We start from the raw sequence: 15,281 nt of genomic DNA, 5'->3' as shown, positions 1-15,281 counted from the left end.
GTGTGTTTTGTGCTTTTGACAAAGCCTTAGGTTGTGTTTGGAACACACAAAATTGTGGTGGGTGTTGGTGCAGGGCGAGGGGGGGGGGGGGGGGTTGTTCTTGACCAAACCTTGGCAAAGCCTTTAGGTTGTGTTTGGACACACAAAATGGTGGTGGGTGTTGGTGCAGGGCGGGGGGGGGGGGGGGGGGGGGGGTGGTTGCTCTTGTCAAAACCTTGACAAAACCTTAGGTTTTACGTTGTGTTTGGAACACACAAAATGGTGGTGGGTGTGGGGGGGTGTTGTGGGCTTTTGATAAAGCCTTTAGGTTGTGTGTTTTGCGCTTTTGACAAAGCCTTTAGGTTGTGTTTGGAACACACAAAATGGTGGTGGGTGTTGGTGCAGGGCGAGAGGGGGGGGGGGGGGTTGTTCTTGACCACACCTTGGCAAAGCCTTTAGGTTGTGTTTGGAACACACAAAATGGTGGTGGGTGTTGGTGCAGGGCGGGGGGGGGGGGGGGGGTTGCTCTTGTCAAAACCTTGACAAAGCCTTTAGGGTTGTGTTTGGAACACACAAAATGGTGGTGGGTGTTGTGGGCTTTTGACAAAGCCTTTAGGTTGTGTTTCAAACACACAAAATGGTGGAGGGGGGGGGGGGGGGGGGGGAGGGGTGGTGTTGTTCTTGACCAAACCTTGACAAAGCCTTTAGGTTGTGTCTGGAACACACAAAATGGTGGTGGGTGTGGGGGGGTGTTGTGGGCTTTTGATAAAGCCTTTAGGTTGTGTGTTTTGCGCTTTTGACAAAGCCTTTAGGTTGTGTTTGGAACACACAAAATGGTGGTTGGTGTGTGTGTGTGTGTGTGTGTGGAGGGTTGGGGGGTTGTTCTTGACAAAACCTTGACAAAGCCTTTAGGTTGTGTTTGGAACACACAAAATGGTGGTGGGTGTGGGGGGGTTTTGTGGGCTTTTGACAAAGCCTTTAGGTTGTGTTTGGAACACACAAAATGGTGCGGGGGGGGGGGGGGGTTGTTCTTGACCAAACCTTGACAAAGCCTTTAGGTTGTGTTTGGAACGCACAAAATGGTGGTGGGTGTGGGGGGGTGTTGTGGCTTTTGATAAAGCCTTTAGGTTGTGTGTTTTGCGCTTTTGACAAAGCCTTTAGGTTGTGTTTGGAACACACAAAATTGTGGTGGGTGTTGGTGCAGGGCGAGAGGGGGGGGGGTTGTTCTTGACCAAACCTTGGCAAAGCCCTTTAGGTTGTGTTTGGAACACACAAATGGTGGTGGGTGTTGGTGCGGGGGGGGGGGGGGGGGGGGGGTTGTTGGTGGGGTGTTGGTGCAGGGCGAGAGGGGGGGAGGGGGGGGGGGGGGGGGGGGGTTGTTGGTGCAGGGGCGAGAGGGGGGGAGGGGGGGGGGGGGGGGGGGGGGGGTTGTTGGTGGGTGTTGGTGCAGGGCGAGAGGGGGGGGGACAAAATGGTGTGGGTGTTGGTGCAGGGCGAGAGGGGGGGGGACAAAATGGTGTGGGTGTTGGTGCAGGGCGAGAGGGGGGGGGGGGGGGGGGGGGGGGGGGGGGGGTTGTTCTTGACCAAACCTTGGCAAAGCCTTTAGGTTGTGTTTGGAACACACAAAATGGTGGTGGGTGTTGGTGCAGGGCGAGGGGGGGGGGGGGGGGGTTGCTCTTGTCAAAACCTTGACAAAGCCTTTAGGTTGTGTTTGGAACACACAAAAATGGTGGTGGGTGTTGTGGGCTTTGACAAAGCCTTTAGGTTGTGTTTCAAACACACAAAATGGTGGAGGGGAGGGGGGGGGGGGGGGTTCGGGGAGGGGTGGTGTTGTTCTTGACCAAACCTTGACAAAGCCTTTAGGTTGTGTTTGGAACACACAAAATGGTGGTGGGTGTGGGGGGGTGTTGTGGGCTTTTGATAAAGCCTTTAGGTTGTGTGTTTTGCGCTTTTGACAAAGCCTTTAGGTTGTGTTTGGAACACACAAAATTGTGGTGGGTGTTGGTGCAGGCGAGGGGGGGGGGGGGGGTTGTTCTTGACCAAACCTTGGCAAAAGCCTTTAGGTTGTGTTTGGAACACACAAAATGGTGGTGGGTGTTGGTGCAGGGCGGGGGGGGTGGTTGCTCTTGTCAAAACCTTGACAAAAACCTTTAGGTTTTACGTTGTGTTTGGAACACACAAAATGGTGGTGGGTGTGGGGGGGTGTTGTGGGCTTTTGATAAAGCCTTTAGGTTGTGTGTTTTGCGCTTTTGACAAAGCCTTTAGGTTGTGTTTGGAACACTCAAAATGGTGGTGGGTGTTGGTGCAGGGCGAGAGGGGGGGGGGGGTTGTTCTTGACCAAACCTTGGCAAAGCCTTTAGGTTGTGTTTGGAACACACAAAATGGTGGTGGGTGTTGGTGCAGGGCGGGGGGGGGGGGGGGGTTGCTCTTGTCAAAACCTTGACAAAGCCTTAGGTTGTGTTTGGAACACACAAAATGGTGGTGGGTGTTGTGGGCTTTTGACAAAGCCTTTAGGTTGTGTTTCAAACACACAAAATGGTGGAGGGGGGGGGGGGGGAGGGGTGGTGTTGTTCTTGACCAAACCTTGACAAAGCCTTTAGGTTGTGTCTGGAACACACAAAATGGTGGTGGGTGTGGGGGGGTGTTGTGGCTTTTGATAAAGCTTTTAGGTTGTGTGTTTTGCGCTTTTGACAAAGCCTTTAGGTTGTGTTTGGAACACACAAAATGGTGGTTGGTGTGTGTGTGTGTGTGTGTGTGGAGGGTTGGGGGGTTGTTCTTGACAAAACCTTGACAAAGCCTTTAGGTTGTGTTTGGAACACACAAAATGGTGGTGGGTGTGGGGGGGTTTTGTGGGCTTTTGACAAAGCCTTTAGGTTTGTGTTTGGAACACACAAAATGGTGCCGGGGGGGGGGGGCGGGGGGGGGGGGGGGGGGGGGGGGGGGGGGGGGGTGGAACACACAAAATGGTGCGGGGGGGGGCGGGGGGGGGGGGGGGGGGGGGGTGACAAAGCCTTTAGGTTGTGAATGGCGGTTGTGGAGGTTTGTGGGGGGGGGGGGGCCTTTAGGTTGTGAATGGCGGTTGTCGAGGTTTGTGGGGGGGGGAGGGGTTGGGTTCTTGACAAAACCTTTAGGTTGTGTGTGGAACATACAAAATGGTGGTTGGTGTGTGTGTGGGGGGGGGGGGAGGGGGTTGGGTTCTTGACAACACCTTTAGGTTGTGTGTGGAACATACAAAATGGTGGTTGGTGTGTGTGTGTGTGTGTGGGGGGGGGGGGGGGGGGGGGGGGGGGGGGGGGGGGGGGGGGGCAAGGTGTTCTTTGAGAAAACCTTGACAAAGTCTTTAGGTTGTGTGGAACACACAAAATGGTGGTGGGTGGAGGGTTCTTGACGAAGCCTTTAGGTTGTGTTTGGGGGGGGGGGGGGGGGGGGAGGCGGTGTTCTTGAGAAAACCTTGACAAAGTCTTTAGGTTGTGTGTGGAACACACAAAATGGTGGTGGGTGGAGGGTTCTTGACAAAGCCTTTAGGTTGTGTTTGGAGGGGGGGAGGGGGGCGGGGGTGGCGGCGTTTGTAATTAATCAAATTCGATGATAGAGAGTCCAACCCCTACCCAGGAAATTTCACATTTTTGTTGCCGGAGGTCGCATTATGTACCACATCCTTTGCTAACGATGTTCATAAATTCGTTGGTAGAGATGCAACCTCTTTAAATATTTTCCATATTTAATGAATAAATTTATTTAAAAATTAATTAATATAAGATTTAAAATATATAAAATAAAATCCCTATTTCTTTTTATAGATTATACCAAAAAATTTTAAATATATACAAAATTATAATTATAAAAATAAAATAAAAATATACACCATCAATATGAGGATCTAGGGGTGACTGCCTCTTAGTCTTCATTTGCTGAAAGAACCATTGCATAGTCATCTCAAAGTTGTTCTTCTTATGATCCTGGTCCTCAATATGATGCTCACAGTACAATAAAAACAGGTTTAGCCAATAAAAACCCCAACAACGAAGATAATAAATTTGGTAAAGATCCTGCTCCCTCTCCCAATGAATTTTTAAACTTGCTGGGAAAGGTTTTCTTTTATTTTCTCTATGTTGTTTCTCATCCTTTCCTTCTTCACTTTTTTTTCCTTGTGAAGGAAGATAATTAATTTGGTAAAAAATTGTTAATTTAATGTTCTTTTAGCGAATTTCTAAATTTCGCTATGAAAGTTTTTAAAAGTCTCTCTTTGAAAATCTATCCCTTCTTCTTTCTTCTTCCTTTCCAATCTTTTCTTCCATATTTACATATTTATTAACATCTCATGTGTATAAATCCTTATGTAACTAGTCATTAATTAACTAATTTAAGTAGAATGAAAGAAAAAATAAGGTTTCATACTTTTGTTAACATTCTAAACCTTGATTCTTTCAAGTAAATGCACCCATTTTTTAAGTAATTTTTCTTTTAAATAAAATATTATAAGAATAACCATTAATGTAACATATTTAACAAAAAGCTCTTGAAATCTATGGACAAGAAAAAAAATTCTGTCTTATTCTTCTTAGTTCTTTTTTACTTCAAAAAAGGTTCAAATATGGTAAAAATGATATTGAAAAGCACTAAATGGTTAAGAAGTTACCTCTAATTTTAATTTATTTTTAATTATAAAAATTAATATTTTTGTCTCAAATAGACCAAAAATAAAATTTTTAATCATAATTGCCACTATACTATCTGAATTGTCAAAATTCGCTTAATTGTCATAATCCTTACATGATTAAAACTTTTTCAATTTAATGGAAATATTAATCGGTCGATGTAATAATTACCTATTAATTGGTGAAGAATTAATCAATAAAACTTAATAAAGCCTAATTATATAACTAATTCTTGTATTAACAAGCCAAATAATATACTATTTGATCTCAGCTAATACTGGTTAATTAATTAGTAATTAATGTATTTACTAATTGAATAATTATTAATTAGGTAAAAAATAATTAATTACGTGATGCTTCATGATAATTAATTGACCAATTGACCTATTTAATTTAACAATGAATCAGTTATTTTATGCAACATGTAGTAATTATTTAATTAACTAATTAATTGAAATTAATTTTCTTAGAACGATTTATTAAATTGTTCATTTTCCTTTCATTTTTCATATATTTAATAATTAATTTATTTATTTCCCATTATTTTTTATTTTTTTATTTTTTAACTCTTTTTTTTATTTTCTTGCTTTCCATTTTCCTTTTTTTTTAATTAACCATTTTATTTTTTTTCCTTTTCTTTACTCTTTTCAAATTTTTAAGTTTTTATTTTTAAATTTTTTCTTTTTTTATTTGTATTAGTTTAGTCTTTAATATTTATCTATTTATCTATTTTTTTATTTTTACTTTTTATTTTAATATTTATATTTAATTTTTAATTTTCTTATTATTCCATTTTCCTTAATATTTTTCTCTTTATTTTTTATTTCCCCCTTATTCTTTTCTCTTTTTCTTTTTAGTTTTTCCCTTATTTTCTTTCTTATTTTCTCCTTTTTCTCTTTTACTCCTTTTTATCTTTTTTTCCCCCCTTTTCCTTTTTCCCATCCTCTTCCCTCTTCTTACCTTTTACTTTCCCTCCCTTTTCTCCTCGATTTCCCCTTGCCCCACCCTAGGTTTCCAGTTGTCGGCACCATGGGCCACGTGCTCACCCTTTCCCCCTCTCCCCCTTTTCTCCCTCATTTCCTTCCTTCTTTTCCTCTTTACTGTAGTCATCGCCATTGCCTCCACTATCATTGTCTCCATCGCCTCCTCTGCAATCATCACCCAATTTTTTTGTTTTTTCCATTGGGAATGGGGGAAGATACGTCAAGTGAGAGAAGGGGGGGGGGGGGGGGGGGGGGGGAGGGGGGGGGGGGGTGGTCGTTTGGGTCTAGTCCATTACAGTTTGATCTAGATTAATTTTATCTTTAATCATGTTTTTAATCATGCTTTAATCGTACTTTTAATCATGTTATTTAATTATAGTTATACTCATGTTTAATTATGCTTATGTTTTGTTATGAATTTTAATTATGTTGCTTGAGACATTGAAGTGCTATAAAATGTTTTTCAAGTAGCAAGGAGAAAAAAACTCATCATGAAGGAGGGGGAATATGATGGGACCATTGTATGGATTGTATTATAATCGTTTACTAGGTTGGGTGGTCGAGGGAGGGTAGTGCATTCAGATAAATTTGTGTTGGCCCAAGTGGCTTCTCAAGGAATGGGGGGCGTGAATTGAGTGGTGACCATATGTTGACTCCTTTATTGCTTTTGATGATAACAATACTTAATTGATCTAACAACTTGCAAAACTAAGTATTTCAGATACTTTACCTTCAAGAGTCAATGCATCTCAATTTCAAAAGCTTCAAAACAATCAAGCCTACTCAAGATCTTAAGCAACATTGATGGGCGTCTCCTAAAGAAGCACTCACAAAGAAGAAGACAACGAGAATCCTAGAGTTCAAGTGTAAAAGTCATATGTCAAAAGTCAATCACAAACGTAAGAGCGCCCCCACCCCCCACCCCCCTTGTCTTTTCTCTTTTCCTTTTCATCATTCTTCCCTTTTTGCCCATATTCTCTATTTATTTATTTTGAAAGAAGATAATCAAATTAAAAATATGGGAAAAAAATATCCCCCCCCAATGAAAGACTACAAAAGAACCCTACTCCTTGAACCATAAACCATATTATGGCCGTCCAATAAAGCTCAAGTTAGACAGTTACCTTGTCTTACCTTGGCCAACCCTCAATGGAAGAAGGCTATTGAAACCAATGCCTCGCATATTGGATATGGGGGAATCTTTAAACAATTAAATCCAAAATCTAATAAAGAAGAATTGGAACAATTTAATTTTGGCCTTTGGAAACAGGCACTATTGAACTATTCAATTGATAAGCATGAAATTTTTGCTATTGTTAAATGTATTGGTAAATTTCAGGACGATCTACTTAATCAACAGTTCCTTCTACGAGTAGATTGTTCTACTGCCAAACAAATTCTTAAAAAAGATATAAATTTTTGGCATCAAAACAAATATTTGCACAATGACAGGCGGAATTAAACGCCTTTGATTTTGATATCAAATATATCAAGGGTGAAAATAACTCTCTACCTGATTTTCTCACCTGTGAATTCTTTCAGGGATAACAAAATGTCACATTTTCCTCTACTAGAGGAGGAACATGCCGTGGCAAGTCCAATCGCAACAAAGAGATAAATAAAGGGAAAAATAAAGTTTCTGAAGCATCCTCAAGCGGTTCTAGCAAACCCCATTTTTACAACCATTCCAATTACGGAAGATATTATGGTCATCAATCGCGAGGATATACTCGTGACTGCTGATCCTTGGAAAATATGTTCCAAGTGGTTAAGAGAAACCTTCCTCCCAGTAACCAACCACAAATCATGGTTTGATTATGAGGCAATATGAGCTCATACCCAATCTGTGACAAAACATCACACTTTGTCCAATATTAACAAAATGGACAGTCCAATTTCGTATAGTATTTGCACAATAACCAAGTTTATCTCTCAAATGATATAGGGCAAGCATAATCTTTCTGAGGAAGAAATTGCTCCTAATAATAAGGGTACAATTACTGGGATTATGCTAATGCATGGTCCATGTTATGGTCCTGGGTTAAGTACCTATGTCTTCCGCTCCTAACAGGCCGGTCTTTTGGGTAGTATTGGCTAGGTGCTTAACATTTGGTATCAGAGCAGGCGCTACGTCCTGACTTCGAGTCCCAGCGGCCGCGTGCGCAGGTGGACCGCAAGCCCCTGGCGTGACCCCTGACCCGGTCACGTTGCTGTGTTAATGCCGCCGTGGTCGTCGGCTCGGGCGGGCGGGGTGTGATGTTATGGTCCTGGGTTAAGTACCTATGTCTTCCGCTCCTAACAGGCCGGTCTTTTGGGTAGTATTGGCTAGGTGCTTAATAGTCCAACATGCTTTATTACCAAAATCCTACGCATAAACATACCTGGTTTATTGCACTCGGTGCTGAAATTAAGAAGCAACTACAAAATAAAATACCTATTCCTTTATGGGTATAAAAATGGTGGGCTAAATTGGGGCCTCCAATTTCTATTCTTTCTGAACCCATTTAGGATTTATATGGTCAATGACAAGCCATTCATCCTAATATTGAGGATGTCTAGAATTTGGTGAGAGGATCGGATACATTTCTTTTCTTTCTAGAATTTTCTCTTTCCTAGATATGAAAATAGGATTTGAAAATTGCTTTCAATGAACTATAGCTGCCAATCTTGTAGCGTAATTTCCATGTGCGTGTGTGGGGTAAATTTTCCACTACAACCATGGAAGAAAATATTACAGAAATTAAGGCTATAATTCTCAAATATAAAAATTTAACTCCTCAATATATGAAGCCTCCAACAAAGATGTCACCCTTCGATATTATCAAAACGCAATTAAAAGAAAATTTTGCTAACATATCTGAAGAAGAGCTACTCATCAAAGCTCTTGACTCTATTGATGAGAATTTTTTATTAGAATTAAATAAAAATTCGAAAGATGACAATATGTCAATCTCTGCCCATAAGTCCTCCAAGGAAAGCAGTTAAGATGGTAATCAGGAAGAAGAAGTGGGTTTTAATCCAAAATCACAACCCAAATACCATGATGCATCTCTTGGTGACTATTGGGAGGCCATGATTCACAAATTTCAATCAAGAACTAAGAAAAAAATAATTTCTTACAGATGAACAAGCAGAACGATTATCAGATCTCCAATCCAATGATTAATGCTTATCTCAGTCTTGATACAAGAACAAGACATCTATTTCTGAATCCTTTGAAATTGTTAAGAGAAGGAAAAGAATCAAAACACAGGATGCATACAATAGGACTCCCTAATCTTCAGGGAAAACAACAAAGGTGTCAAGTCACTAGACTCATAATTGAAGAACGCTACAAAAAAGTAGTAGACAATTGGCCAATTAGGGTCATAAAAGAAGCATATTTTGATTATAATGGCAAAGAAATCTAAATGCCATATAGTCAGATCACCACAATAAAAAAGCTAGACCATCATATTGATGACTTAAAGAAAGTAAAAAAATACTGCTTCACATCAAAAGAAAAAATCTCATTTATCGGTAGGTCACATCAGCTATGGTATCGCCTGGCAGGTCACATCAACTACAGTACCGCAACATCGACATCAACCGCCACCACAATGTCTACAATAATAGAAAACACATTAGCAGTCACCACCAGAGTGTCTACAATAATAGAAGACGCGCGTCAAAATTTTCTCGATGGATTTCAAAAGAAGTTGAAATCAATGTAATTTCTTCTTAAAAATCTAGGTTCCAAAAGCTATAAATAGGGAACCATTTTGTGTGTTTAGGCATCACTTGAAAAAGTCAGAATTTGTCTCTAAGGTTGCTTCAAGGTTTTTCTAATCATAAGTCTTTCTTTCTTTTCTTTCCTTTTGTAATCGAAGTTGTAATGAAGTTGTTGTTATATTGAAAGTTCTTCATCATTTTTACATAATGCAATTTGTCTAAAAGATCCTTTTTATTGGGGATAGGATACCTAATCCCTTTAATAGAGTCATTAAGTGGCTTATAGTTTACCTTTAAACAAGGAACTCCTCTTTCTTGTTCAACATGTTTATTAACATAAAATGATGTACAATTCCAAGGAGAATAGGATTTTCTAATTATCCTTTTTCTAACAAGATTGTAATTTCTTGTTTGTAGAGATATAGATACTCCTTCTCCATTTGGCTTGGTCGAGCTTTAGCCGGAATATTTTTTTCATCAAACTTGTCAACATATGGTAAAGAAACAATATGTTTCTTTCCCTAAACCAGTAGGAATTATCACTAAAAATTTCATATGTAAACTGTTTTTGTATTAATTCTATCTAATCTTTAATCTTAGAAGATGTTAACCTTTGTTCAATTGACAGATAACACATTTCTTCTTGTAAATAATTGATTTGCTTTTCTTTTTGAAAAGATATAATTTTGAGTTCATTGAAGAAACTAGTCTGAGGACCAGATTCAAAAGGGAAGAATATCGGAATATCTTTAATATGACCTTCTATTCCTCTGCTGGTGATGCCTATAATATGCATGATTTTTCTAAGGAAAGGAGTCCCTAGAAAGACCTATTGAGATAAATTCTTAACAAGTAAGAAGTCCACCACTAAGTAATTTTCATCGCTGCAAATTACAATATTATTTAATTTATAATTTCCATTCATTCTCTGTCCACTAGCATTATGGAGACAATGAGATGTTTTCTCGAAATTTTTTGTGGGAATTAATCCTTTCTGAATGTAGTTAAGATCTGCTCCACTATCCAATAAGGCTAGTAAATTATGAAGTACATAATCTTCATATATTACTACATGAATTTTTATGTGTCATTCTTAATTAATTATTGTTTTATTAAGGGATCATCTTTGTCCTCAATTTCTTCAAGTTGATCCTTCTGTGCCATTTCTGAGATATTTCTCAACTAACTTCATATTTTTATATGTATTATTTTATTCTTTAAAAAAATCTATTTTTATTTTTATTTTTATCTTTTACTTATTTTTTAATTTTTTAATTTTTTATTTTTTTCCTTTTCCCTTAATCTTTTTCTCTTTATATTTATTCCCCCTTTATTCCTTTTCTTCTTTTCTTTTTACCTTTTCTTTTATTTTCTCTCATTTTTCTAGTTTTCTCCTTTTTCTCTCTTTTCTTTTTTTCTTTTTTCCCATCCTCTTCTTGCTTTTTTCTCTTCTTTTGTTTTTTTTCATTCCCACTTCTTCCCTTTTCCTTTCCCTCCCTTTTCTCCTCGAATCCCCCCGCCCCACCATGGTTTTCCAGCTATCAGCACCTTGGGCCACGTGCTTGCCTCTTCCCCCCTTTCCCCCTTTTCCACCATTTCCTTCTCTTCCTCTTTACTATAGTCACCACCACATTGCCTCTGCTGTCGTCGTCTCCACCACCTCCAGTGCAATCATCACCCCGATTTTTGTTTTGTTTTTTCCACTAGGAAAGGGGAGAGATACATCATACGTGTGGGGGTGGGGGTGTGCACCTTTGGGCCTGGTCCATTCTAGTTTGGTCTAGTTTGATTTTTTCTTTAATCATGTGTAGTCATGCTTTTAATGATGCTTTAATAATACTTTAATCTTGTTGTTTGATCATGCTTTTACTCAGCTTGATCTCAACTTGGGATGCTATAGATGAAGAGTCAACCCACTTGAAAGAAGAAGAAAACGATGTTGAACTCATGGCAATTGAAGACAATGATGATGAGTCTACCACTTCCAAAGAGGTTTGTCTCTGAGCCAATCAACGAAAAATATTTGGATTTTGGATAAGAAGAAGTTTGTTGAACTCAATTCCAAAGACGGAGGTTTTGTAACTTTTGGAGACAATAACAAAGGTACCATAAAAGGAATTGGTAAAATCGGTACCTCAACCTCTTTCATATCCTATGAGTATTATGTAGAAGGGTTGATGCATGACTTACTTAGCATTAATCAATTATGTGAAATGGGAAACAAAGTTTCATTTTAATAGGACAAATGCTTAGTACAGAACTAAAACAATGAACTAGCTCTAGAGGGAAAAAGAAATAGGAATTTCTGTGTAGTTAACATAGTTAATTTCCCCTCAACTAATGCCATTTTTTTGGGTGCAAAATTCGATGAATCTTGGTAATGGCACGAGAGACTTGGACATATAGGAATAGATTAGTTGAACAAATTAGTTAAAAAAGAACCTAGTGAGAGGACTACTGGATAAATTTTTTGTAAGAGAGAGACCTTGTGATGCTTGCCAACTTGGAAAACTTCTTTCAAATCTAAAAACAAAGTTTCAACCTCTCATCATCTTTAACTAATCCACATGGACTTAGTTGGACCTACTCAAGCCTTAGGCAAGCGACTTAGACTATGAGCATGAACTTGAATTACTTTTGAAAAAATCTATTCATAGTCTAAATAAATATAAAAAATATAATGATTAATTACATGAAATATCAAAGCTCAAGGAAGAGGTAATTGTCTTTCGGGGGGCAAATGAAAGCCACATAACTAATGCCTCAAGACAAAGTTGATTGATAAACAAGCTATCATGTAATAGACTTGCTTTTGAGAATAAGAGCTTAGACTTAGAGAAGTAAGTCAAAACTATATCTCTCAAATCCACAACCAAGAGGAAAGTTGGGAAGAACAGAATAAAGAAAAATAAGTTCTTTCCCATTTCTCATATTAGATGATACTATTGCAATGAATTGGACACTATGTCCACATTTGTAAAGTTAAGATTAAAAATGGCCCTTAAATGGGTCTCTAAGGGTTATCCCGAAGGATTTGAAGATGTGAGTAAGTTTGACCATGTATACAAATTGAATAAAGCATTATCTAGGTTAAAGAAAGGTCCAAGAGTGTGGTATGAAAGATTAAGCAAATTCTTAGAAAAGAATGACTATAATATAGGAAGCATAGATAAGACTCTATTTAGTAAGAACTATGATCAAGACTTGAGTATTGTTCAAATTTATGTGAATGATATCATATTTGTTTCTACAAATCCCTCTCATTGAAGATTTTTCTAGTGTAAGGAAGAATGAGTTTGGAATGAGTTTAATGGGTGAACTCACATTCTTCCTTGGACTTCAAGTGACACAAATTGAAAATGGCAAATTCATAATTCAGTCCAAAACACTAAGGGATTGCTTAAGAGATTCAACATTAAAAATCTTAAGTAAATTTACAAACCCATGAGTTCGTCCTTGAAACTTGACTCGGAAAACTCCAGTAGGGCCATAGATAAAAAATTGTATAGATGCATGATAGGAAGGCACCTCTTCCTTTTAAGTGAATTTTTCCTACAACAAACATTTACTTGGTACTTTAGTTGCACGAAGAGGATTGATGGAACTTATATTTCCATATAAATGGGTCACATTTATGCTTCCCATGTGAATGGAGGAGATTAGTCCCATTGTTAGTACACATACTAACAAATCTCAAGCAAGTCAATGGCAGGGAAGGGGAGGGGAATGAGGATTGTTCAATAAATATTTGTGTGAGATATTGGTTTATGAGGCTTGTAATTTAATTCCAATTAGGCAATTTTACTGTACTAGCCAATTATTTTAAAATAATAACAAAAATAACTAACTTTTCAACTTAATATCACAAATACCCAACTTTGACCTATCAACTACATATGTGTACAGTCAAATGTGATATTTAGAATTGACTGCTTACATGGTGCTACATCAGCACCAAACTCAAACAACACATCACCATGCCTCATCATCAGAAAGCTATGTCATCCTCTACATAGGATTCCACATCATAGAAAAAATATTTTTAAAAAATAAATTTAAAATTTTTAAAAATTTTTAAAAATAAAATATTTAAAATTTTAAAAACATTTAAATATTTTTTTATATTAAATAAAAATATTTTAAATTTTAAGTTTTGAAAATATATTTAAATATTTTATATTTTAAAAAATATTTTGTTATTTTAATAATTTATAAAGATAATTTTTTAAAATAAATATTTAATTTCTATAAACATTTAAATATTTTTAAAAAAAATAAAGAGTTAATCAAGATTTTTTAAAAATAAATTAAATTTGTCCAAATAATTTTAAATGTAAGGTAATAAAATATGTTCCGATAAATTATATTTTTAAACTTGTAAATAATTGTTTCAAATTTTTTTCAATTAAAAAATATTTAAGACGAAATAAAAAGTGTTAAAAAGGTAAGAATAAAATATTTAACTAATTAAAATGGAATTTTATATTTTGTTATTATAAAAAGAAGGTAGAAATTTTGAACCAACTAATAAGGATTTTAAAAACTAAATAACTTTTTACATTATATTCTATTAAATTCAGTAATATCTTAAAATAATTACATTGAGGAATTAAGTTATTAATAAGTTATTAAGTAAAATAAGGTGTTAATTAAATTAAAAATATATTTAAATAATTAATTATCAAATTTTATATTTTTATTATATTAAAGTGAAGGTATTGAAATGAAATGTGTAAGATTTTTTAAAATCAGCAATCAATATTTTTTATTATAAAATAACATAAATCAATCATGAAAAGAAAATAAGAGAAAAAAGGTAAAATGACGTGGAGGGCTTACGTGGCATTCGATGATGTCACATCCTACATGGGGGATGATGTACCATGTCACATGTCGTTAGAGTCTTTGGGTGCTGATGGGACATGACGATATATCACCACGTAAGCGATCAAAGCTCACATGTCACTTTTGACTGTACATATGTGCAATTGATCGGTCAAAGTTAGGTATTTGTGATATTAAGTTGAAAAGTTGGTTATTAGTGTTATTATTTTTAAAAAAATTGGGTAGTACAGTAAAATTCCCTTCTAATTAACTTAAATTTTTATCCAAACAAGTAAAGGAGATGCTTGATCCACTAAATCCACCATTGGGAATTGGGATCATTACTAACAAGGCAGCATCCAAGCATATTTCCTCTATGTTGGAACTTAGGACACTAGAACTTATTTTAATTCCACCAACACAAATCGATAGAATAGAAAAGAAGAAGATCCATTAATAATTTTTCTGTTTTTCGATTGATACAAATCAAAGTACATATACTAAGGGAATGTATCCTGTATACATTCAAATTACAAATCTTCTTATCTTCAAATCTCAAATCTCTTTATCTTCGAACCTTATCTTCAACTCTCCCCTTCAAGTTGGAGTTTATGTTAATGATACCCAACTTGTCGAGTAATGTCTCACATTGAGACGAACTCAACACCTTTGTCCATAAGTATGTAGTTTGGTCGTTGGTTCGTATATGTGTTGTCTTAATCATGCCTACTTGAATCTTTTCATGAACTAAGTGACAATCAATTTTGATGTGCTTAGGTTGCTCATGAAAGACCGGGTTTGAGGCGATGTGTATAGGAACTTGTTGTCACAATACAACATGACTGATTGAGTATGTATGATTTCAAAGTCCTTCAAAACATTATTCAACCAAGTAATTTTGGAACATGTAGTAGCCATAAAATGAAACTCTACTATGACATTTGATCAAGCCACCGTTGTTTGCTTCTTTGTTTTTCAAGAAATGGGTGGTTGTACAAGAAATATACAATACCCTATTACTGAACTTCTAGTGTCCCTACAGCGAGCCCAATATGCATCACAAAATGCATTTAATTTGAGTGTACTTGTGGAGGATAATAGAATACCCTGTCCTGGAGTTTGTTTC

The sequence above is a fragment of the Aristolochia californica genome, unplaced genomic scaffold (assembly GCF_029961685.1).
Source record: "Aristolochia californica isolate CCGP_79_NKW_82.1479 unplaced genomic scaffold, dmAriCali1.0.hap1 SCAF_13, whole genome shotgun sequence".
Classification (NCBI taxonomy): domain Eukaryota; kingdom Viridiplantae; phylum Streptophyta; class Magnoliopsida; order Piperales; family Aristolochiaceae; genus Aristolochia; species Aristolochia californica.
This window is presented reverse-complemented; position numbering follows the sequence as displayed.